Source organism: Diabrotica virgifera, chromosome 3 (assembly GCF_917563875.1).
Source record: "Diabrotica virgifera virgifera chromosome 3, PGI_DIABVI_V3a".
NCBI lineage: Eukaryota > Metazoa > Arthropoda > Insecta > Coleoptera > Chrysomelidae > Diabrotica > Diabrotica virgifera.
Window position 1 is genome coordinate 111477142 of NC_065445.1, and position 26884 is coordinate 111504025.

General features: G+C 31.2%; 1 protein-coding gene across 5 annotated transcripts in view; it reads right to left on the minus strand.

The window, feature by feature from the left end:
• The window catches only part of LOC114332128 (putative polypeptide N-acetylgalactosaminyltransferase 9), a 602804-nt gene that overhangs the window by 203520 nt on the left and 372400 nt on the right, over positions 1 to 26884 (minus strand). The gene's annotated exons all lie outside the window — the stretch shown is intronic.

Genomic DNA, 26884 nt, shown 5'->3' on the forward strand with positions numbered 1-26884 from the left:
GAAGAGTTTCTTAATTACTAACTAAGAAATTACAGTATTGTATGTACCGGGTGTCCCAATAAGAATGGCTCTCGGCCATATCTCAGGGACCGTTTATACTACAGCTTTGGGAAAAAAATTTATAACAAAAGTTGCCCCGAGAAAAGCCTGGAAATTATTTTCATAATTGTAAGTCCACCGCTAGAGGGCGTAATTGAATATCAAAAATTAAAAAATCGAAATTTTACAAAATTTGCCTAATGAATGGGCACTGGAAATCCAATCATCGTATTCTTCATACAATTCTATGCATATTTTATTTCACAAGTTTAAGTCTACCTGTGCAAATAAGAGGTGGGGGTGAGTGGGAACCTTGTTATGAAAAAATCGCTGTAAGTCCGGTTCTGCTTAATCGATTTTTACAAAATTGGTCTTTTTGAAAACAGTTCTTTTTCGTCAATGTAATAGTTATAATTTCGAAACAGCCTATGACGTAATATGCCGGCTAGAAGGCGCTATTTATTTTTTGTTTAGAAATCTAGATTTCTTTGGAAAATATTAAATACAAGTATGTATTTTTTTCCTGTACTACAAAATTAGACCAAATTAGCAACAGAATACCGAAAACCGCATGTCGATACCTTTTTTCTATCTCGAGATATCTTGTGTAAATTTTAAACATAACTGTTGCTGTCATATAAGTGGAAATAGATAGAAGCACGTAGCGTGCTATGAAAAAAATCGAAGGAACATTGTCCAGATGTCACCGTATATAATGAATCAAAACAACAATAAGACAAATAACACTATAAAATATGACAAAAAAAGAGTGTGTGTACTTTGTACGCGAGTAAGAAGTTATACTTCTATTATTATGATTTTAACGAAATAAATATATTTTAAACAGTTTAATTTTATTTTTATTTAAATATTACACTAATTTTAATACTTAAAATAATACCAAAGAAAATAGCGTTAATATGTAAATTTTTATGAATTGTTGCCTCCGCGCATTTGCTTTTCTCTCGATGAATCGTAGAAAATGTAAAAACGTCAGATTTTCTACACAAATTTTTAATTTTTATTTCATTATATTTTAATATCAATTATCCTATTTCCAACTAAGATAAATACGTAACTGTTATTGTCACCGGTAAACTAAGTTAAGGAAGTCAAAGTGGAAACAAGTAGTGTGCTATGGAAAAAATAGAACTGTTAGAAGTATTAACTTAAAGAAGTGATCATGTGTCAAATTATGTGTCAAATCAGTAAAACATAAAAACTTGTGCATTGATGGTTTGTTGCGGTTTGTTTCTATTAAATTTTATATAAAATTTATACAGAGTGAAATTTAAGATGATTCTTACAAACTAAGAAGCATTTGACATGATATCCACATTCTTTGAATGCATAAGAAATGCAACTGTTGCGGCTAGAATATACGCAATGAAATATCCCCAAAGACGTCACCCCAGTAGTAGAGTTTTTCATATTTTGTTTTGATTTATTATAAACGGTTACATCTGAAAAATGTTTCTTTGTTTTTTTCCATAGCACACTGCTTGCTTCTATATATTTTCACTTATATGACAGCAACAGTTATGTTTAAAATTTACACGTTTCTTAAGATATCTCGAGATAGAAAAAAGGTATAGACATGCGGTTTTCGGTATTCTGTTGCTAATTTGGTCTAATTTTGTAATAAAGGAAAAAAACTACATACTTGTATTTAATATTTTCCAAAGAAAACTAGATTTCTAAAAAGAAAATAAATAGCGCCTCCTAGCCGGCATATTACGTAATAGGCTGTTTCCAAATTATAACTATTACATTGACTAAAAAGAGCTGTTTTCAACAACACCAAGTTTGCAAAAATCGATTAAGCAGAACCGGACTTACAGCGACTTTTTTAATAACAAGGTTTCCACTCACCCCCACCTCTTATTTGCATAGGAGACTTAAACTTGTGAAATAAAATATGCGCAGAATTTTATAAAGAATACGATAATCGGATTTCCAGTGCCCTTTCATTAGGCAAATTTTGTAAAATTTCGATTTTTTAATTTTTGATATTCAATTACGCCCTCTAGGGGTGGACTTACAATTATGAAAATAATTTCCAGGCTTTTCTCGAGGCAACTTTTCTTATACATTTTTTTTTCCCAAAGCTGTACTATAAACGGTTCCTGAGATATGGCCGAGCGCCATTCTTATTGGGACACCCGGTACAAGTAACTAAATTTACCTATATTTGGGTGTCACATGCAGCAGCTTAAACTTATAAGTTCCTATGTCTGTATTTTGTTGTATATTCACTTTGCAATTTATATTAATTTGGCAATATATCGGTTTTGTTTTTTCTTTACTTTATTAACTTGAATTGTTTTTATAATGACGATTTATCAAATTTCAGAAAATTGTATTTGTTGTTGTTATTGTTATTATTTTTTTCTGATTATGTTAAGCTTTGTCCATAAAATTTGTATAAATTTCAGTGACAATAAATCATATTTCTGTTCTATTCTATTCTATTCTATTCTATTCTATTCTATTCTATTCTATCCTATTCTATTCTATTCTATTCTATTCTATTCTATTCTATTCTATTCTATTCTATTCTATTCTATTCTATTCTATTCTATTCTATTCTATTCTATTCTATTCTATTCTATTCTATTCTATTCTATTCTATTCTATTCTATTCTATTCTATTCTATTCTATTCTATTCTATTCTATTCTATTCTATTCTATTCTATTCTATTCTATTCTATTCTATTCTAAACTGTGTTCGCCAAAAATTACAGGCCACTACGCTAGGCATCACGTCAGTCATGCACGGAGCCAATACTATCAAAAACTAACGCGCAATATTGTGATAATTTATTAGTCACGAAAAGCCGCTTATCCATAGAAACCACAATAAGTTAAATAAGGATAAACAATAGGACATGTCGTTGATTCCTTGTTTACTATGAATTATTATGACGCTTATGATTTTAAGTGACAGTTACATTAACGCATTTGTTGATTATTATTCAAATTTATTGTTTTGGCCAGGGGCTTTTCATCGATTGTCATTTTTTTTCGAGCTTCCGTCATGTGTCGTCTAATATTAATATATCTACGTCATACGTTATTGGTATATACCAATGATACAAAGCAAAGACGTATGACGTAGATATATTAATATTAGACGACACATGACATAAGCTCGAAACAAATGACTGTGAATGAAAAGCCCTGTTGGTTGCTAAAACCAGTGCCAATAAAACACAAACACACAAACAGAATTTAGTGTTTATTCGGTTTTTCAAATTATTTAAGTTTTAGTCATTATACATTGTAATTTTTATTTTCAAACATAAAATTATTGTGAAAACGACTAACTACTGTCCTCTCTTAATTTGATTACTTTTGGTAAGTACTATGTATTTATTTAATTTAATTTAAGTTTTAAGAGGTAGTTATTTCGTATTGTTTGACATTTAATTAAGAATTTTATATTCTCCATTGGCGCGCATACGAGTCATATTAGCCGTATGCACGCCAATGGTAACTATAAAATTCTTTATTGTATGTCAAAAAATGTGCAATAACTACCTCTTAACACCCACCAAATTCCATTTGCATATCTCAACCGGTTTTAGAGCAATAGATAAATCGCCAGTTTGTAGGAAAAATTTCAACACGCCGTATCTCGGAAACGAAGCATTTTCGGACATAAAGGTCCTAGTCGGGTAAGATGATGAAAAAAGCCCCCAACTCGATTCGAATTCCATATAGGTCACCGTTTAGCAAATATAGTGAAACTAACTTTCTGAAATTTTTAGCCCCCTAGGTGGTCATGTGACCCACCTAGAGCCTAATTAGGCTTTATATGTTTTTATTTTTTATCTCAGCCGCATCGAGAATTAGCGAAAAACTTTAAATAAAAAATTTGTAAGATTTAAAAAGTTCTGTGCGAAAAAATTTTTTTTTTAAATTTTTGGCGGGAAATTTAAATTTTAGAACGATTTTAAAATTTTAAATGAGTATAAAAAAATAACTAAGACATTCGTTTTCACGAAAAAAATATATAACTTGTATTTTTGCATAGTATTTCACCCTGAATTTTTTCAAATTTTTAAAATTGGTGAAACGCACCTTCAAAAATAAAAAACCGCATTTTTTCGGTTTTTTTTTTCGCTGTGTCTAGGTACACGCTAACGTGTACGCAAATAAAAAAGTTAGGTACACGCTTAAACGTCATCAACTCAGTGACGTCATTATTTAGCGTGTACTATGACTGGGTTTTTTGGTACACGCTAATTTGAGCCGCGTTATTAAGTATCTGTAAGTATCGCGAGTGTCAGAGTGTGGTTAGAATTTGTCTAATCGCGTTATGTTTAAACTTTAATATTGATTTGTAAAGAGTTTTCTTATTTTTTACTTGTTTAGTGTTTTTTAAAATTAACTATGGAGCGTGGACAATTATTTAGTTCTTTTAATGAGTTTAACAACATTCTAAAACAGTATGAAAAAGATAAGAGATCACTGGCTTAGTGTTTTTTTTTTCAATTAACTATGGAGTGTGGACAATTATTTAGTTCTTTTAATGAGTTTAACAACATTCTAAAACAGTATGAAAAAGATAAGAGACAAAAATTCGTGATTAAGGGTAGCAGAAGTAATAAGATAAAATATACGGGGCGATTGATTAGTGTGATAAAGCTCAGTAGATCCGCTATAGTAATAGATAGCAATAAAAGTTGGTAACAAAAATTTTAGCAAACTTTGAGCTTCATATTACAAAATTACTAAAATTAGTTAGAATGTTACAGGGCGTTCGATAATATGGTGGCAGACCAAACTTATGTTTTTTAAATGAAACACCCTCTATATTTTATTTTATATTCGAAATCTTCTTAACTTCCATATCACAAAAATATAAAGGTTTATTATGTTATACAGGGTATTTACAAAGTTATAACCAATTTTCTATGAAAATCGTAACAAGTTCAACTCCCTGTATAAATAAAAATAAACACCACAGCAAAAATAAACACCAATATAAACTGGTATAATTAACTTACGTATAAAAATGATTTTAGCAGTATTTTGTATATATCATGTTAACTAATATTTATTTTGCTAACCTGAATAAAATATATATACTTTAATATACATATTATTTTATTACAATAATTAAGTTTGAAACATCTGAATAGTTTTGCTTCCCTTCCCCTTCCTTAATAAAAATATTTTCTATCAAACAAACAACAAACACTAAAAATATCAAAATAGCGTGTACCAAAATATAAAGTCACTGCGCACGCTAAATAATGACGTCACTGACTTGATGAAGTTTAATTCGCGTGTACCTAACTTTTTTATTTGCGTACACGTTAGCGTGTACCTAGACACAGCGTTTTTTTTTCGTTTTTTGATACAATTTTATACATATTTTTCAAAAAAGGTAACACCGTCACTGGATCAGGTAAAAAATTTAAAAAGAATTGGAGTTTGCTTAATAAAAATTTTTTGTAACACCATCCATTTTCAAAATACAGGGCGTTGAAGGAAACAAAATTTTACACATTTTTTACGATTTTGCCGAAACTTCTGGCAACATTGTAATAAAACTTGGCGGGTTTTAAGAGGTAGTTATTGTGCATGTTGTGACATACAATTAAGGATTTGATATTCATCATTGGCGCGCTTAGGGGTAATGGTCTGAACTTTTCAAAGAAAAAAAGATAGTACGCCACTGACATATTTCAAACTAACAATCATTTTTAAATTCCTCATTCAATTTGCGATAAAAAAAACCATCTTATCATTTTTTCATACGAGGCGCCGTTTTGCTGCAAAAAATAAAATATCTTAACGCTTCCAAAGTATTCGAATTAGTTTTTATAATGGACGTACGAGTTTACGTACAGTCGGAAAAATGAAAGAATACCTATGAGCGAACATATAAAAGACGCTGTATTTTCCTGTCACCGTGTCACAAAGAAAATTGCCCAGCGCAAGTACATGTAATAATAATGATTACAGGTACTTGCGCTGGACAATTTTTTGTGTGACACGGTGACAGGAAAATACAGCGTGTTTTATATGTTCGTTCATGGGCATTTTTTCATTTTTCCTGCTGTATGTAGATGTAGAAACTACTAATAGAAGTTCGAATACTTTGTAAGGGTTAAGATGTTTTATTTTTTGAATAAAAATGGCGCGATGTATGAAAAATTAGGAAGCTAGATTTTTTGTCACAAACTAAACGAGGAATTCAAAAAAGATTGTTAATTTGAAATATGTCAGTGGCGTACTATATTTTTTCTTTAAAAAGTTCAGACTATTACCCGTATACGCACCAATGATAAATATAAAATTCTTAATTGTATGTCAAAAAATGCACAACAACCACCTCTTAAATTTCGCCAAATTTTATTACAATGTTGCCAGTAGTTTCGGCAAAATCGTAAAAAATGTGTAAAACTTTGTTTTCTTCAACGCCCTGTATATTGAAAAGGGATGGGATTACAAAAAATTTTTATTAAGCAAACCCCAATTATTTTTCAGTTTTTTACCTATATTAGTGACGGTATTACCTTTTTTGAAAAAAATGTAAAAAATTGTATCAAAAAACGAAAAAAAACCGAAAAATGCGGTTTTTTCATTTTTAAAGGTGCGTTTCACCAATTTTAAAAATTTGAAAAAATTCAGGGTGAAATATTATGCAAAAATACACGTTATATATTTTTTTCGTGAAAACGAATGTCTTAGTTATTTTTTTATACTACTCATTTAAAATTTTAAAATCGTTCTAAAATTTAAATTTCCCGCCAAAAATAAAAAAAAAATTTCGCACAGAACCTTATTTTTTATTTAAAGTTTTTCGCTAATTCTCGATGCGGCTGAGATAAAAAATAAAAACATAAAAAGCCTAATTAGGCTCTAGGTGGGTCACATGACCACCTAGGGGGCTAAAAATTTCAGAAAGTTAGTTTCACTAGTGACCTATATGGAATTCGAATCGAGTTGTGGGCACTTTTCATCATCTTACCCGGCTAGGCCCTTTATAAAGCAAACTGTCATTTCTTTTTCATGTAGTTAAATTACCCATTAAAGTTTGTCGCACACCGAGTATTGATGAAAAACATGGCTAGTTGTTAAAGTAACTAACTTTTTATTATCAAACATAAGTAGTAATTAAATCAAAAAACAGAATTTTAAGAAAACCTTAGGCTATAGTTGGGTTTTAGTTTCAGTATTTTATAAATGCGAGAATATTCCACAGGGTGTGGAGAACTTCAAGAAAAAAAAACACAGTTTGATTGGTACACTTGGTATACAATGACAATTATTTACCTGTCTAGCAATGATATTATTACAGCGATATTGTTAAAGAATAAGGCTATAACATTTTAAAAATCATCTAAAACGGGCAACAGGTTTAGGAAATTCGAGACATAAAAAATGACACATTTTTAAGGTGGTGCGTTAATTTCTTGGAGTAGTGTATATTATACTCATGGGGGCGCTAAATGTTGCCAATCAGTCAATTGTCTTGTCAGTTATTTCTTTTTATAGATAAACGATTTTAGTAATTCCAATCTGACGCAAAATTTAGGCATGGGATACAAAAGTTTATTTGAAGAAAGTGTATTTTTTTGTTCTTCTTAATGACGGTACAGACTCGTTTTTGTAATATTTTATTTAATTACAGTGGCGTCGGTGGCTTTTGTATCAACATTACAGATCCGTATATTTTGGACCACACAGACACAAAAAATAACGATATCCCTTTTGATTATCTCTCTATAAAAGGGAATATTTTTTATCTAAATTCATTTTCCATTGAGCTAGTATGCATTGACGTTCGATATTATGTATTGAGAGACCCTTGTCAAGAGTAAGATATTTTTTTGTATCCTTTTATACATTCTTTATTCAGTAATATAAACCTTAACATTAATTATTTATACAGGGTGTCCAAATATTTTTAATTAAGTTAATTGAGACAAAAAGAAAAATGTAAGTAATTTATAAAATACATTTTAGTGCTGTCGGAAAACAGAAAAAATGTTTATTTCACAAATAAACATTGCTTTTCGTAAATATTTTTTAAATACAAATAATATTCAAACTGCCAAGGGGCAGGTGGGTGGCAGCTTTAACATTGAATTTAAGCAAAACACAATATTTATTTGTCGATAAAACATCTTTTTCCGATTTCTGATAGCAGTAAATACAGCAATAAAAAAATAATCGATTACGTCATCACGCCTAGATGACGTCACTAGTATGAGATATGTGACAAAATATTATAATTTCAAAATAAAAATGGACCTTTTTTGTTGGGATTTTTTTCCAAAATAGCCCATTTACGAAAAAATGAATTTATTCCAGCCTTTACGTGCTCACTCTATACATACGAAAATAAATGTAACAAAATACTTTGCTTTATTAAACGAAATTATTTTTACGGTATACCTAATTCCCACCAATTTGCTGATTGCTGCATTATATTAACTATTAACCTAGTCTAGATTAACTAATTAGTTACATTTTTATTAGCTATTATAAAGCTAACGTTATGTAATGATTTTTGGGTTAGTTGAAAACTTACCTAGAATAATTGTAATTTAAAATTTGTAAACAAGAATAAATGATCACATTTCATTTACTTCACACGTTCAAAAATCTGATATACGGTTTGATGATTTGTTTGATTTCATTATAAAATAGGTATATAGTCCATTCTTTCACGGTTTTTGCTCTAAATTTTAAAGAACCGCTTGGATTGACATGAAATTTGGCATACACATAGCTAACAAGTCAAAGAAAAAAAGTGATATTGTGCCGATGTGTGCTTTTGCCCTGGGGGTGACTTTCACCCCCTCTTGGAGGTAAAAAAATATATGTCCAAAATATGTCCGGAAATGGGTAAACTGACTAATTTTAAGTACCTTTTTTTCTATAGAGCTTTTTCGACAAGTCAACAACTTTTCGAGTTATTTGCGAGTGAATATGTTCATTTTTCAACAAAATAACCACATTTTTAGACGGTTTTTCGCAAATAACTCAAAAAGTAAGTATTTTGTGGAAAAAAAAGTTCTTAGAAAAAATATAGCCTATAAAAAAGTAAAAAAATGGTGTACGCGTTAGGTCTCTGGATCTCGTAGAACCAGAGTTATAGCTAATGAAAAATATATTCATATTTACCAAGTTTCAAATAGAATATTTCGACGTGAAATATCCAAAAAATTAAGCACTTTTTGGGAAGAACCCATTATAACTTTTTTAAATGTTTAAAAAAAGCTTTATTTCTGTTTTTACAAAAAGTTTCTAGCATTAAATTTAAGCAAGTTACGCTCAAAATAAAGTTGGTCCCTTTTGTTTTTGCAAAAAAAAATCGGGAAGACCACCCCCTAATTAGCAACTTAAATGAAATTAATCGTTACCACTCCACAAATTATTTTACTTATGTTGTGTTTATATGATATGTAAATTTCATCGATTTAAAGTGCTTTTTTGAAAAAATTTGGTTTCACAGCAAAATTTTTAAAAATTTAAATTTTGAAAAATATGTTTTTTTTCAAAATAACTTAAAAATTGTGAGAGATACCAAAAATGTCGAAAAACAAAAAAAGTCAGATTTGCTTTTCTAAATATCATGTATTTTTTTGTTTTTCCGTTAGACAAAAATTGATTGAGATTTGGTGTTTCTAAATTTGCATACATTCGTGATCAGTGACTCGTTCAACCCCTTTTAACTACAGCCCTTTCAATAATAAGGACTTTGAACCGATGAAACTTACAGATCATATAAACAATATATACAGTAGGAAAAATGAAAGAATACCCATGAACGAACATATAAAACACGCTGTATTTTCCTGTCGCCGTGTCACACAAAAAATTGTCCAGCGCAAGTACATGTAAGAATTATTATTACATGTACTTGCGTTGGACAATTTTCTTTGTGACACGGTGACAGGAAAATACAGCGTGTTTTATATGTTCGTTCATGGGTATTCTTTCATTTTTCCGACTGTACACGAGTCAAGAAACTTATGAAGTCGTAACGATTAAGTTCATTTAAGCTACTAATTAGGGGGTGATTTTCTCGATTTTTTTACCAAAACCAAAAGGGACTAACTTTATTTTGAGCGTAAATTGTTTAATTTTGACGCTAGAATTTTTTTATAAAACAAAAATGAAGCTTTTTTTAAACACTTTAAATAAGTTGTAATGAGTTTTCCCGAAATGTGCTTCATTTTTGGTTAATTTCACGTTAAAGTATTCCATTTGGAATTTGACGAATATGAACCTATTTTTCATCAGCTATAACTCTGCTTCTACTAGGTGTAGAGACGTGATATATACACCATTTTTTTAAATTTTTTACAGGCTATATTTTTGCTAAGAATGTTTTTTCGACTAAATACTTACTATTTGAGTTATTTGCGAAAAACCGTCTAAAAGCGTGTTTATTTTGTTGAAAAAATGAACATATTCCCTGCAAAATAACTCGAAAAATATTGACTTGGTGAAAAAACTGTATAGAACAAAAGTTACTTAAAATTAGCCAGTTTATCCATTTCCTGACTTTCTTTGGACGAATATTTTTTCACCCTCAAGAGGGGGTGACAACCACCCCCAGGGCAAAAGAACATATCGGCACAATATCACTTTTTTTCTTTGACTTCTTAGCTATGTGTATGCCAAATTTTATGTCAATCTAAGCGGTTCTTTAAAATTTAGAGATTTTGCAATATTTTACCGTTAAAGAACGGACTAATAGTAGAGGTAGCTGGGCAAAATAAATAAAATTTATACAAAAACGAGATGATGCTAGTAGTATTTAGGTTCAAACGAAAAATTTTATATATTTTCTTTTTGTCATTATAGTTTTTTAAAGTTTTAAATGCCTTCTTGTGGCATGTCTAATTTACGTATTATGTTTATATGAAATTAAGCCACAATAATTATTGGTAGGTACACTTAACTAATATTTGAAATTTCGATTTTCACTCCGACAACCGTTATAAAAAAGGATTATTTTGATTATTTCATTCATATAGATTCTGACCAATAGAAAGCTACAAGTATTACGTCAGACGTTAGATGCCGTTCGTTGCTACGCAAAAATGAACATTCAGTGAGAATAATGACAATTATTAATGTTTTATAACTTATCAAAGAGAACACCATGAACAGGTTTATCAAATATTCAGGAGAAGATATCAATAAAATATTAGTTATAATGATTAAAAAACAATTTTATTCATGAAATAATCTTATAGAATTCGAGCTCTTAACAAGTATCGATTTGTTTTTACCTACTACTAGGATAATTACCTACTACTGAAAATTTTGGGAAGATGTATTGAACTAATTTTATTAACTTATGTGTGTGTTTTTTTAATTTTTTTTAAATTATACATAAAAGAATATATAAAAAGTGTGAAGAACACATGACAAACACACAATTCGGCTTCAGGGATGCATTGGGTACTCGAGAGGCACTTTTTGCAATACAAGTTCTCTTTCAAAGATGTAGAGACGTGAATTGTGATATGTGTGTTTTGTTGATTACCAGAAAGCGTTCGATAGAATAAAACATGACGACCTGATGAAAATATTAAATTCAATTGGTCTAGACAGCAGAGATCGCCGTATAATAAACAATATCTATTACGAACAAACTGCAGCTGTTAGAGTAGGGGATCAGTTAACAGACGACATAAAGATAAAAAGAGGTGTGCGACAGGGATGTATATTGTCCCCATTATTGTTCAATAAATTGAATACTTATAAACGGAGAACGATTGAACAATATAAGATACGCTGATGATACTGTCATTTTTGCAGACAGTCTTGAAGGTCTATAGACACTTGTCTCCAGGGTGGCAGAAGTAAGTAGCAGGTTTAGGCTTGATTTTAACATCAAAAAAACGAAATACATGGTTATAAGCAAAAATAGGATACCACCTGGTCAATTACTAGTTAACCAACAACCTATAATACAAATCACAAACTTTTGTTATTTGGGTGCAAACTTAAATGAACAGTGGGACCAATCGACGGAATTTAAGACAAGGATCGATAAGGCAAGATCAGCTTTCGTCAAAATGAAAAAAATCTTTAACAGCCACGATAAAAATTGGAAATAAAAGTTCGTTTACTAAAATGCTACGTATTCTCCGTTCTTTTATATGGCGTGGAGTCATGGACTTTAACTGAAGCATCACTGAAGAGACTCGAAACATTTGAGATGTGGTGCTATAGACGCATGTTGAGGATTTCCTGGATAGACAGAGTTACCAACGAAGAAGTTCTACATAGAATGGGTAAAGAGCGCGAACTAGTCGTAACCATAAAACGTCGCAAACTGGAATACCTGGGCCATATAATGCGCAATGAACAACGATATGACCTACTTCGGACCATACTTCAAGGTAAAGTGCATGGGAAAAGAGGTCCAGGACGAAGAAGAATATCCTGGCTGCATAACCTGCGAACATGGTTTAACTTAACCACTACCGGACTTTTCAGGGCAGCAGTCAACAGAGTCAGACTAGCCATGTTAGTGTCCAACATCCGTAACGGATAGGCACCATAAGAAGAAGATGTGTGTCTTTTCAACAAATGGACTAGATGCCTAGATATTGTAAGCCACAATAAATGCGCGGTTGAAAAAATATTTGAGGGAGGTGTATACCCTTTGAGATGCTTGTCCCTTACTCCGCTATAGCTATCTTTTTTTCCGGTACCTATGTTCTTTTTGTTACCTCTTCTTTTAGTATTGGCAACCAATTCCCATATGTGGCTTTTCCACAATTTTTCTTCGTTAAGTAGGGTGGGGGCTGCTTCTTTGACTTTTATCTTTTTCATGTCTGTTTCTTTAATTATTATTTATACATCTTCCCATTGTTCCCTGAGCTCCTTATCTCAGGTCTACAATCTCGTACACAATGCATATGCAAGACACTATGCAGTGTGTCCCAAATTGGTATGTTTTTCAGTGTATACCGAAAACTAGAGGAGATAGAAAAAAAGTAGTTAAGATGTCATGACTTCTTTTTTCGTTAAAGTAACGATTGCCCAGGGTAGCCTTGAATTGTCAGGGTAGCCTTGATGATTTCCAATCTCCGATAGGAATGGCACAAGAAGAAGAAGAAGAAGAAGAAGAACGATTGCCCAATCAAAGCAACAATAACTCCTCACATTATCGAGATACTGGGCGATTATTGAAAAATGTCGAAAACGACAGGGTTACAGATCTTCTTTATTAAGAAAAATTTTAAAAAGCTTCATAGGAACTTTTGATAAGATACATTATGGACGGATTCAGTGGCGTACAAAGAAAATTTTTAGGGGGTCTCGCTAAGGAAATATAAACCATACTTATGTTTTTTTAAATGGGACACCCTGTATATTTTGACATTTTTCGTTTACCTTTTTAATTCTCTTTCATCTGATATGGCATATCATATATCTATTTTTAGTTGTTGGAGCTACCGTGCAAATAAATTGTTTCTAGTTGACGTCAGGTTAAAGGCACTTAAAAATGAAACACTCGGTAACGTATTTTAACATTTTAATATTAGGGTACCAATCCTTGACATTTTTATTTACCAAAAATAAAATCAATCAACTTAAAAAATAGGAATAACGAATTTACCAACAACAAATAACTACTTAACTACAAGAATTAATTTTACGAAAATAATAACATTAACATAAACCAACAAACAACAATAATAAACAACGTAACAACTATAATTAATTTTACAAAAATATGAAAATTATAATAGATGTTCAAAATACTCCCCGTTTTGTTGTAATAATAATTGACACCTTTTTCTTACAGATCTTACACAATTGAGTATGTGCACTGGTTTTATTTTTCTAAACGCTTGATGAATGCTTTGTAATAATTCTTCCTTGGTGTTAAATTCAGTTTTATAAATATTGTTTTTTAAAAATCCCCAAATAAAAAAATCAGGAGGATTTAGTTCTGGTGAACGAGGGGGGGCCACCTAACAGGACCATAAGTTCCAATCCACAGATTATGAAGTTTTTCATTTAAATAATTTCCAACGAATTCTGCATTATGGGCAGGTGCTACATCTTGTTGGAACCAAAATGTATTCCGATCAGCCGAATAATATTCCTTATCAAAAATGTCATTTAAATTCGTTTCTAAGATATCTACATATCCGGCAGCAGTTAGTTTATCGTCAAATACGTGATAAACTAATTTATTATGCTTGCAAAAACAACTAACGTTAAAACCGAATCTGCCTTGCCTCCTGATCCCTTGAACTAAGGGGAATTTGAGTCATTCCAATATGGTTCATTGTGTCGGTTAAATATTCCTGCACTGGATATGCGAGCATCATCGCTAAATATTACCTTTGAATAAAAATTTGGATTTTCATTACATTTTTCTATATGCCATTCTGTAAATTCTATCCTTCTCAAATAATCGTTAGGATATCATTTTTGTCGGACAGATGTACGATAAGGCCTAAATTTATGTTTCTTTAAAATTCTCCCAGCACTTGTCTTTGGAATACCTATTTCCTTCTCAATTTGACGCAAAGAAATTTTATGGTATGCGTGTATATAATAACCCAACCAACGTATTTAAAACTCTCGCTTCATTATTTTTTTCATACTGACGCCGTGGTTTTACGAAACATCCATACTGTAATAAATTTAAATAAAGCTTTTTAAAAATTCTGTTGTCTGGTTGCCTTCTTTCTGGATATGGTTGAAAATATAATTCAGATGCAGCAATAACATTCTTTTGACATTCAATATATGCCAAATGCTTATCGTATTTTTCATAATTTTCAAAATTCATGTTTTTGTTGAGAATACTTTAGTGGCAATATTAATTCTGACAGATAACACAGATAGTCCAGGGCGGATCTGTTTTGAGATGGACGTTGAGAGGTGACTCAATTTTTTTTGCAGAAATTGCTTGAAAATAAATCAATTAATAATATTTGAGTTATCCTCCCTCTCAAAAAGGTCCGGAACATTGTTTAAATAATCAAAATGTCAAGAATTGAAGGAAAATTTTGATTTTTTTCTTCGTTTTTTGATTATAACTTTAAAAGTATTCATTTCCGAGAAAAGTTGTACTAACATAAAAGTTGCGTAATTCAATTTACTACAATATAGAATTGGTTAAAAATTTAAAAAATAGTTACCCTAGTTGCAAAATAGCAATAATTGCGAAAAAACCATACAAAAACAAGTATTCGCATTTTACGTTTTTCAACCATTTATGCTACACTTAGGACCTTCATATTTTACCCAGAAAAACTTTATGATACAGTAAAAGAATACTGTAAATTTCATTAAGATTGGTTGAATAGATTTTGCAAAATAAATTTTGCAATACAGCTTTCACAAAAAAAATTCATTTTTTCAAATTGTTACAGGACTGAAAATAAAGCATATAGCAAGTTGAATTTTTTTTTGCTTATAGAAGTGTACTGTACCTTTCATTTGCAATTTTCAAAATTAAAATCGATTAATTACCACGGCGTCAGAAAATTTTTGAAATAAACAATAATTTTTGGTGCTACGCGCAGGACAGCGGTGTTCGATTCACACAGGTTGATTTCCACCAAAATTTCTTCCAATCTTTATCTAATATATTATTTTCTTACTCTATATTTTGTTGTATTTTAATTTTTTAATTCCACAAAAATCAAACTAATTTTATTATTGTTTGTGAAATATTGTTTAAACAATTGCATATGTTTAAAAATAATAAACTTTTATTATTTAAGTTAAAATATATGAACAAAGAAAGTTTTTTCTAATAAAAATGTTATTTCAAAGGATAGAGTATGTGTTTTTATTTTGCAATAAACAAATTTATTTATTTATATCGAAATGTCATAAAAATTAAAATGGATCAATCATTATCAAAGGTCATTGGAATGCCCAATCAGAGCAACCTATCCGCTGTCCTGCGCGCAGCACCAATAATTAATGTTTATTTAAAAAAATTCCTGAGGCCGTGGTGTTAAACGATTTTAATTTTACAAAATTGCAAATGAAAGGTACAGTACACTTCTATATGCAAAAATTTTTTCAACTTGCTATCTGCTTTATTTTTAGTCCTGTAACATTTTGAAAAAATGAATTTGTTTTACGAAAGCTGGATTGCAAAATTTATTTTGCAAAATCTATTGAACCGATCTTAATGAAATTTACAGTATTGTTTTACTGTATCATACAATTTTTCAGGGTGAAATATGAAGGTCCTAAGTGTGGCATAAATGGTTGAAAAACGTAAAATGCAAATACTTGTTTTTGTATGTTTTTTTCACAATTATTGCTATTTTGCAACAAGGGTGACTATTTCTTAAATTTTTAACCAATTCTATATTGTAGGAAATTTAATTACGCAACTTTTAGGTCAGTACAACTTTTCTCGGAAATGAATACTTTTAAAGTTATAATCAAAAAACCAAGAAAAAAATCGAATTTTTCCTTAATTTTTTGACATTTTGATTATTTAAACAATGTTCCGGACCTTTTTGAGAGGGAGGATAACTCAAATATTATTATTTGATTTATTTTCAAGCAATTTCTGCAAAAAAATTTGAGTCACCTCTCAACGTCCAAATGTACCTACTAATATTTTTACAGATGCGCCCTGGTCTAAGATGACACATGTTTTGTTTTATTTTCCGTGCCAACATTAATTACCAAAGCCTACTCGATGAAATGAACATTCTTACAAGATGTAACAGTATGTCATTTTAGATAGAAAATATAAAAGACAATAATAATATATTGGGTAGAAAAATTAAAAAATGGTAACGAAAAAGGTAATAAAATACAGTGTATTCTATTTCGTGATAATTTTATTTTATAAAATATGGAATCAACAATTTAAAAATAAAAATTCACTTTGAACCAATAATAAGCAGTTAAGTATTTACTTTATTTTCAAGTTAGGTAGGTCCTGATTTTATTTTAATAAATAAATTTAATAAAAATGTCAAGGATTGGTATTACCCTAATATTAAAATGTTAAAATACGTTACCGAGTGTTTTATTTTTAAGTGCCTTTAACCTGTCGTCAACTATAAACAATTTATTTGCACGGTAGCTCCAACAACTGAAAATAGATATATGATATGTCATATCAGATGAAAGAGAATTAAAAAGGTAAACGAAAAATGTCAAAATATACAGGGTGTCCCATTTAAAAAAAAACATAAGTATGGTTTATATTTCCTTAGCGAGACCCCCTTAAAAAAAATTTGTACGCCACTGAATCCGTCCATAATATATCTTATCAAAAGTTCCTATAAAGTTTTTTTAAAATTTTTCTTAATAAAGAAGATCTGCAACCCTGTCGTTTTCGACATTTTTCAATAATCGCCCAGTATCTCGATAATGTGAGGAGCTATTGATGATTTGATTGGGCAATCGTTACTTTAACGAAAAAAGAAGTCATGGCATCTTAACTACTTTTTTTCTATCTCCTCTAGTTTTCGGTATACACTGCAAAACATACCAATTTGGGACACCCTGTACATGAGCACACATAACTGATGTAGAAGATTTAAAAAACTTACTAAAAAAGTTACACAACCACTACGATACAGATGAAATGAACAAATTAATACAAAATAAACACAAAAACAATCTGAATTTAATATTCCCTAGGGTAATAACACCTCCCCCCAAAAATTTTTTCAACTATATATTTGCTGTGACCTACAAGATCTAGTCAAGTGTGTCAACATGTTGATAAGACACACATAACCTAATAAAATTAGGTTATAAATCTTCCCAGAATTTTTAAAATAAGCCTTTTTGAGAATGATTTCCGAAGTGGAAATTGAAACGTCAAACATTAGTTAAGTAAAAATGTAATTTTGAAATGAACATAAAATTAAATTATAGTTTTTGTTTATAATAAGAAATACATAATCGCTTATTATCTTTTCATCAAACATTAGTTTATTATAGATCTTAAAAATATCAATTAAAATTAGATGGGTATTATATCATAGAAATTAGATATATCATAAGGTTTTTTTGATTATTTTCTTATCAACAAGTTATAACTAAATTTTTGAGACAATAATTTGAGGTATGCATTGTCAAGTGGCCTGTCTGCTTTTGAAATAGACGAGTATCGTAAAACTATCAACCATATTAAATTTTTCTAAAGGTTAGTTTTCAATCCTAATAGCAAAATTAATAATATTGAAAATATTAAAAATATTCCTAAAAGATTTTTAAATTGAAAACTTATTGGTACATTTCCCTGGTGACACCTCCAAGGCTTCCACAATTTGCAAGCCAAATGGATGCTGCAGTGAAGACAAAGGGAAGGAATTCTACACTATGTAATTCACATCCCCCGTCTGCAGCTCGGTAAAGTTCCAACGGAAAATGCACCTGGTTACTCAACGGAGTAATACGACTATAAAATAAAAATGTATACCATTTTTATTCAGTTGCAATGCGAAGGCAAAACAATCTTACTTTTCAATCAGAATACGGAGCGCAGTCCAGTCCTCTGAATCGCGATTTTCGGCTCTTATTGGAGCCTCATCGGAAAGAACGTAGGCACTGTTCTCCATACCCTAATTGACTAGCGTCGAGAGTTTTTCCCACTCATTGCAACCGAAGTGAAGGTATTAGGTGACTAGCGTCATCTGGCAATTGAAAGATGAAGTTAGTTTTCAATCCTAATAGCAAAATTAATAATATTGAAAATATTAAAAATATTACTAAAATATTTTTAAATTGAAAACTTATTGGTACATTTCCCTGGTGACACCTCCAAGGTTTCTACAATTTGCAAGCCAAATGGATGCTGCAGTGAAGACAAAGGGAAGGAATTCTACACTATGTAATTCACATCCCCCGTCTGCAGCTCGGTAAAGTTCCAACGGAAAATGCACCTGGTTACTCTACGGAGTAATACGACTATAAAATAAAAATGTATACCATTTTTATTCAGTTGCAATGCGAAGGCAAAACAATCTTACTTTTCAATCAGAATACGGAGCGCAGTCCAGTCCTCTGAATCGCGATTTTCGGCTCTTACTGGAGCCTCATCGGAAAGAACGTAGGCACTGTTCTCCATACCCTAATTGACTAGCGTCGAGAGTTGCAATGGGTGGGAAAAACTCTGTTTTGCCTTCGCATTGCAACTGAATAAAAATGGTATACATTTTTATTTTATAGTCGTATTACTCCGTAGAGTAACCAGGTGCATTTTTCGTTGGAACTTTACCGAGTTGCAGACGGGGGATGTGAATTGCATAGTGTAGAATTCCTTCCCTTTGTCTTTACTGCAGCATCCATTTGGCTTGCAAATTGTAGAAGCCTTGGAGGTGTCACCAGGGAAATGTACCAATAAGTTTTCAATTTAAAAATCTTTAAGCAATATTTTTAATATTTTCAATATTATTAATTTTGCTATTAGGATTGAAAACTAACTTCATCTTTCAATTGCCAGATGACGCTAGTCACCTAATACCTTCACTTCGGTTGCAATGGGTGGGAAAAACTCTCGACGCTAGTCAATTAGGGTATGGAGAACAGTGCCTACGTTCTTTCCGATGAGGCTCCAATAAGAGCCGAAAATCGCGATTCAGAGGACTGGACTCCGCTCCGTATTCTGATTGAAAAGTAAGATTGTTTTGCCTTCGCATTGTAACCGAATAAAAATGGTATACATTTTTATTTTAAAATTTTCTAATATTAAAAAGAAAATTATATTGATATACAGTATGATGCAGTTTGGTATGATGCAGTCAATTATAATTTCTGAGTGGCCATCAAATTTGCTATACAATTATTTTAACTGTAGATTCAGTAAAAGGTTGTTTTATACCAGGTTACAGATCTTCACGGCATCTTCACGGTAGTGGTAAAAGATAGTATTGTAGAGGATTATCGCTGTTAACTGCTGTGGAATACAAAAGAAGTATTTTTTATTTATGATATTCACACAATGGGCGAAGTATGGCAAACCCTATTGCAATATACAAGCACACTGATTCTAACATTTGAAACGCAGTATAGAGCTCTTTGAAGATGACGTCTTGTAATTATTAGTTTCTTTAAATACCTCCAGAACGTTCTTATTGAGAAAAACGAAAACTGGTACGCCTATTTATCTTCCAGAGATAAATCGATAGAGAAAAGAAATAAGAAAAGAAAATAATAAAGACATAATACAGAGCATAAACCCTGAAGACTGGGAAGAGTATTTCAAATAACTTTTGGTAGAGAATAGAGTCGAATTTCAAGAACGTGGAAATCAAAACCAAGATAGAATTTCAATAGTCGGTTCGCCAATTAGATTAACAACAGAGTAAATTAAAAATGTATGTAAACAGCTGAAGAGGAACAAAGTACCCGGACGAGGGGATATACCCGGAGAATTGTTTAGGGGCCGTCCATTAATCACGTGATATTTTTTTGGCATTTTTTAACCCCCCTCCCCATTGGTGATACATGGTGAGGTTTAAGACTCCCCCCCCCCACCCCCTATATCACGTGATATTTTTTAGGATCTACAAAAAATCTATTTTTTTAATATCCATAAAATACACGTATAGTAGGTAGATAAGTATCATCAATTTTTTTTATAAAAGATTAAAGACTACAATAATAACGTTTAGAGGTAGACAGAAAGGTTGCAGGTTGTTTTTGACTGACAAAAATAATGAAAAAAATGCGAAAAACATTTTTGTACTAAATTAGTATTAAATACTAAATGTATTATACATAAACATTATTTAATGTACGGTGTCCTCGGATCACTAATGAGCAAGACTTTCTTCAACACCAATAACTGGATAAGCATCTAGCAAGTCAGTTGTTGGCACAGTGCTTTGTTGAAGATCCACATCAGTTTCATCAAGCCATTCGGCGTCATTATTTTCGCGCACTACGCAGATAATCTCTCTCGATCTACTGTTCGATCGTTGCGTGAGGATGCAGGAAGGATGAACATTGTGCATCTCTAGAGTGTTATTGCTCAGATTCAGTTGCTTGTGAGTCTTGTGACAAGTATTCACATGCGCTTTAGCTTTTTTCTTTGTACAGAAGTCCAGTGCACACAGCTGACATGTCCTTTCAAAAGTATCTGATGATCCTTCTGCATGCTAGGGCAATACTGGTCATAAATCAATTTGCCGAAGACTTCATACGTTGGAGTAATTTCGAGAGAACGTCGCAGAAGAAATGGAGCATGATGGATCTTGTCATCATGCTCTTGAGGCTCTGGAATATAATATAGGCCACCGAACGAATGCAAAATCGGGTAAGGAGGTATAACGAATCGTTCCGAAAGAATGAATCTTATAGAACTCCGCATATTATATACCTAAAGCAAATATTGACTTTCTCACACATGCTTGCTATACCACTGCTGGGAAGATAGATCTGGAATAAAACTTTCGACAATGTTATCTGGCTTGACATACTCTGCTCTCTGCTACGACGCCATGACCGTCAATAACCGTATTACTCCATACTTCTGAGAGAACTTCACCAGCCTTCTGAAAGTTTTTTTCAAGGTCATGATCTTTTGTTCTCCCTTGTTCATCCAAATGGGTTCCATAAGAATCATATGGAAGTGTAAGTCCAGATAATTCCGGGCTGAAAGGCGCCATTCTTCTCTCAACGCGATTGAACGCGCTATACCAGGTGCATTTGTAAAGATAAATATTGCTCTAGATCATGCTTGACAAAGTTGTGTAGGGCATGGGCAATACTTTTGAAGTATTGATACATGAGCTAAAATATTGAGTTTGTCAATAGAATATTATAATATTTTGATCACCCTGTACAAAATTGTGTAACAATAAACATATTATGTTTGAATATGTCAAATACTCTAGTGTTAAGATCCAAGAAGAAATGTGCCTCCGATTCTTACATAGATTCGTAGATATTCAGTGCCAAAACAACAGAATAACTCCCACCATTTTACCAATTTATCAGATAGTAGGTATAAAGCACTTAAAATAATTACCATGTAAAGTATACCGCGTCGCTAAAGAAATTTGAGTGGAACCAAAGAAAGTTAATGTGTTGTTGGTTTATATAATATTAGAATGAGAAATGATTTTTTTTATCAGTTACACCAATGCCACTTTCGATTTTTGTGTGCATTTGACAAAAAAATAAATACATGTAACGCCACTTTTCAGTTGAGTTTCGGGCATTTTCCTTAAAAAATAAATACACGTGATATTATTACTAGACCCCCTCCCCCCTTGTGATGTTTCGTGATTTTTTATGGAACCCTCCCCCCTCTTTCGAGCCTCACGTGATTAATGGACAGCCCCTTAAGTATGGAACGAAGAAATTGTACGAATATCTTCGACAACAATTTCAAGAATGCATATACACAAGCGAAATCCCAATGAATGGAATGGAATCGATTTGAAAATTTTGCGTTTTTTGAATTTGAACAAAATTTGAGAAAAAAATTAAATTTTTTTTCAAAGTTTTTATTTTTATCAATTTTGCCAAATACATCCGAAACTATCATTGATACCAAAATTTCAATTTTCAAAAAAATATATTAACTATTATAAATTGTTTCTAGACTTTTGTTGGCGTGTATGCCTCAACCAGAAGAAAGAGGAGTTTATAATAACGGTACATACCCATTACACAAATACACTGATCAAAAGGAAAAAGGAGCCACTTATAAAGATGTTCGTAATTTTGAACTAATTCTTTTTATGACTATATTATTTTTTTTATTTTATAGTCCAAGTAATGAAGCTTAAAATAGGACAAAACCTCGCAATTTTTACAGAATGGATCGATTTGCTTGAAAATTTGAGAATAAGTAGTGGATAGTCCAAGGATCAAAATCTATATCATGCCAAAAGGCGCTATTACCATAGGGGTGGTTGCCACCGCATCTTGGGGGTGGAAATTTTTTATTTTATTTTGACTGCAAAAGTTGGTAAAACATTCATTCTAAGCAAAAACGTTCTATACATTTTTTTGATAAAATTAATAGTTTTCGATTTATTCGCTATCGAAAGTGTTAGTTTTATATCGAAAAAATCAATGTTTTTAATCAGTTTTCTGCTAATAACGCAAAAAGTTTTCGTTTTATCAAAACAACTTTGCTAAACAAAAATTTACCTTTTGAAGAAATAAACTAAACCGTTTTTTTTTTATTTTCTGTAAGACCAATAGTAATCGAGCTATACTTTATTATATGTTAGCTCTTCTTCGTCAAATGCTAAATATTGTAGTTTCAAAGGCAAAAGACGGGAAAACTATGCATTTTTCGAGGATAACTTGTTCAAAATAATTTAAAATATTTAAAAATATCTATCTCCTAAAATAAAAAAATAGTATTTAGCTCAAAAATTAAGCGACTTATAATAAAAAGAATGTCAGTCGCTATTTTTTTCAGCGAAAAAATGATCGGAAACATCCACCTCACCACCTGGTCTTATTTGGTCTTCTTTATTTATGTATTATTAATAGCTTCTAGAAGTTTGACCAGCTTAGAATGCTTAGTTTAAAAAAAAATGAAGTTAAAAGCGAATAACGAATTTTTGTAGTTTGGTAAAAAATGCCAATTTCTTCAGAATAGAAAGATTAGCATCAAAGATACGAAACAATATTTTAATATAAAATTGTAGCTTAGTTAATTCCCAAGAACTTGGTTTGCAAAAATTTGTAATAACATGCAAAAACCACCTTTACCAACCCTTTTAAAGTCACCTATTTTTGCAACTGACGATTCTAAAAGGGTTTAACATTAATAGTCTTATAGATCTTATAAAAGCCTACAAAACTATTTTTTACCAAACTTTCTAGGATAAAAAATGAAAAAGTTACGGTTAAAAAATCAATATATTTTTTTGAAAAAGAAAAGGAGAAATCCATTTGGAAGCATAATAATCCAAGTTAGCAGTGTTTTTAGTCATTGGCCTTATTAATTATTCTTTATTTATGTATTATTAATAGATTACAGAAGCTTGACTGACTTAGAATGATTAGTTTTTAGAAAACTGGAGTTAAAACTAGGGATGGCGGTTTTTGACAAAACACCGGTTTTCGGTTATACCGTTTTTTTTTGCTTACGGTTTAACCTGGCGTTTATAACCGGCCAAAAAAGCCGGTTTTTCCAAAAACCGGTTTTCGGTTCTTTTAATCCAATAAGTTACAATGTTTCATTTACAATGCACTTTACTTTGCGATACTCCACTCGACTCGATACTCGATATCAAAATGATCGAAACATATCAATATAAATAAAACACAATTTTTAATAAAACCGTTTTATTCGATTAATTATTATATTTATTTAATATTTTATTATTATTATATTATATTTATTGATTATTATTAAATATAATATAGCGTAAGATTAATATATACATGTTGCAATAATATTCCCAGACTCTTTCAAATGGGATTAAAAAAAAATAATATAAACATAAATATTTTACTTAAAAATAAATTGGATATTGCAATTTATCTTTTATTTTTACTACCATCAAAAAAAATTAATCATGTAATTCTTGTTAACACGTTTGTATATTTATATAATAGGTACATTTTAACTCATTTAATGCTTCCTGTATGGGTGTATCGTTTTGAAAACGTAGAGAAATCCTTGGAGATTCGTATTCGTAATCGGTAATTCGATATTCATAGTCCGAACATTATTTTTGGTAATCAGAAAAAGTCATTCACCCACTTTCAATGTCAAGAGTCAAGTGTGAAAAATAGATGATGTTTGTGTCTACTTCAACCAGATCACTTCTTATGTAAATATTATGATTACAAATACCTTTTTAATGAAATATTATAATAAAACTTAATTGTTTCTGGCTGATGTGAGTTTGCACTTTCAGTTTGCTTCTGTATTTATAAAATAAAATTTGAATTATGGATTTGTTTGGAATAATTACTTGAGAATAATAATTATGATTGGGATCGAAAATAATACCTAATCTAATCCTAATCACGGTAAAAACCTAATGACCGGTTTTTACTTTAAAAAGAAAAAACCGGTTATAACCGGGACAAAAAAAACAACCGGTAAAACCGGTTATTGCGAAGTAAAAAAAATCGGTTTTAGGTTAAAACCGGTAGGTTTTTCCCATACCTAGTTAAAACGGAATAAGGAATTTTTGTAGTTTGGTAAAAAATGCCATTTTCTTCAGAATAGAAAGATTAGCATCAGAGATACGAAGAAATGTTAAAATATGAAATTGTAGGTTATTTAATTTCCGAGAACTTGGTTTGAAAAAATTTTTTCTACGGCAAAAATTGAGTGAACCGTAAATGAGTATAATATCGAAAAACATTGATTTTGTCGATATAAAACTAACACTTTCGATAGCAAATAAATCGAAAACTATTAATTTTATCAAACAAATGTATAGAAAATTTTTTACTTAAAATGAATATTTTTATCAACTTTTGAGGCCAAAATATAACAAAAAATTTCCACCCCGAGATGGGGTGGCAACCACCGCCATGGTAAAAGCGCCCTTCGGCATGATGTAGATTTTGATACTTGGACTATCCACTACTTATTCTCAAATTTTCAATCAAATCGATCCATTCTGTAAAAATTGCGAAGTGACAAGCTTCGGTTCCTGGACTATTACAGTTAAGGCTTTTAGCTATAAACATAGTAAAGTTTTTCTTACTGAACTGTAAATTTTCTAATTTTCTGGAGAAAAAAAATGATAAATGTGAAAAATTCGTTTTATTTTTTTTTAATAACAGAGTTGTTAAAAATTATTTTAAAACAAAATTAGAAGCGTGTATGGGCTCCTCTAACTCGCCGAATTTCTGCACAACTTTCAGGCATGCTTTTGATCACATTTCGAATAGTTCCTTGATCTAGTTGTTCCCATTCTTCCACTAGAACTTCCTCGACATGTTCTAGGTTTCTTGGTGGATGACGATCCTCCAAGGACTTCCCAAGTATATCCAAAATGTGTTCAATGGGATTTAAATCTGGACTCCTCGCTGGCCACTCCATAACCTGAATATTGTGGGTAGTCAAACAATTTTGCACTATTCTGGCGGTCTCGCATTATCTTGCTGAAGGATAAATGCTGGACCCATATTTTCAGCAAATTGGACAACCTGTGGTTCAAGAAATTCATTAATGTACCGCTCTGCCGTCATCGCCCGTAGCCGAATAACTACTCAGTCAGAACGGCAATTAAAAGTTATCCCATCCATGACCATAATGGAACTTCCGCCAAGATCCTGGGTTTTTTGAATTGAGGAATCCAAAAAGCGCTTGCCTGGTCTTCTCTAGACTCTAGCACGTCCATCAACACGATTTAAAAGAAGTCTGGACTCATCAGTAAACATAAGGTTACTCCATTGTGCCCTAGTCCAATTCATGTGTTCTTCTGCAAACAAGCGTCTAGCTCTACGATGTGCAGGGGTCAAAGGAGCTCTAGCTGACCTTCTTGCATCAAACCCATGTTTATGCAGCTGATTACGCATAGTTTGGGTAGTGACTCCTTCACCCATAGCTTTTACCAAATCATTTAGCAAAATGTCAAAAATGAATTTTTTGAAATGTCACTTATAAGTGTTAAATTTGTAAAAATTTTTGTAAAAATAGATAAAACACATTAAAAATAATGATAATTATCATAGAAAACGAAGTCCCACCAGAGGAGTCCCATAGGAAACGTTTTGCAATCATTTCTTGAATTTTATGAGAAATTTTCGTAGGTCCTAAAAACAACATGTAATAGTAACTGAATTAGTGAGAAGAGGAGCCCAAATTTCGAGACAGATGAACGAAAAAAACTTTATTTGATTCCTTTTTGTAAATTTTAAAATTGATTAGTGTTGTTAAAGACAATCAAAATTGAACCCTCA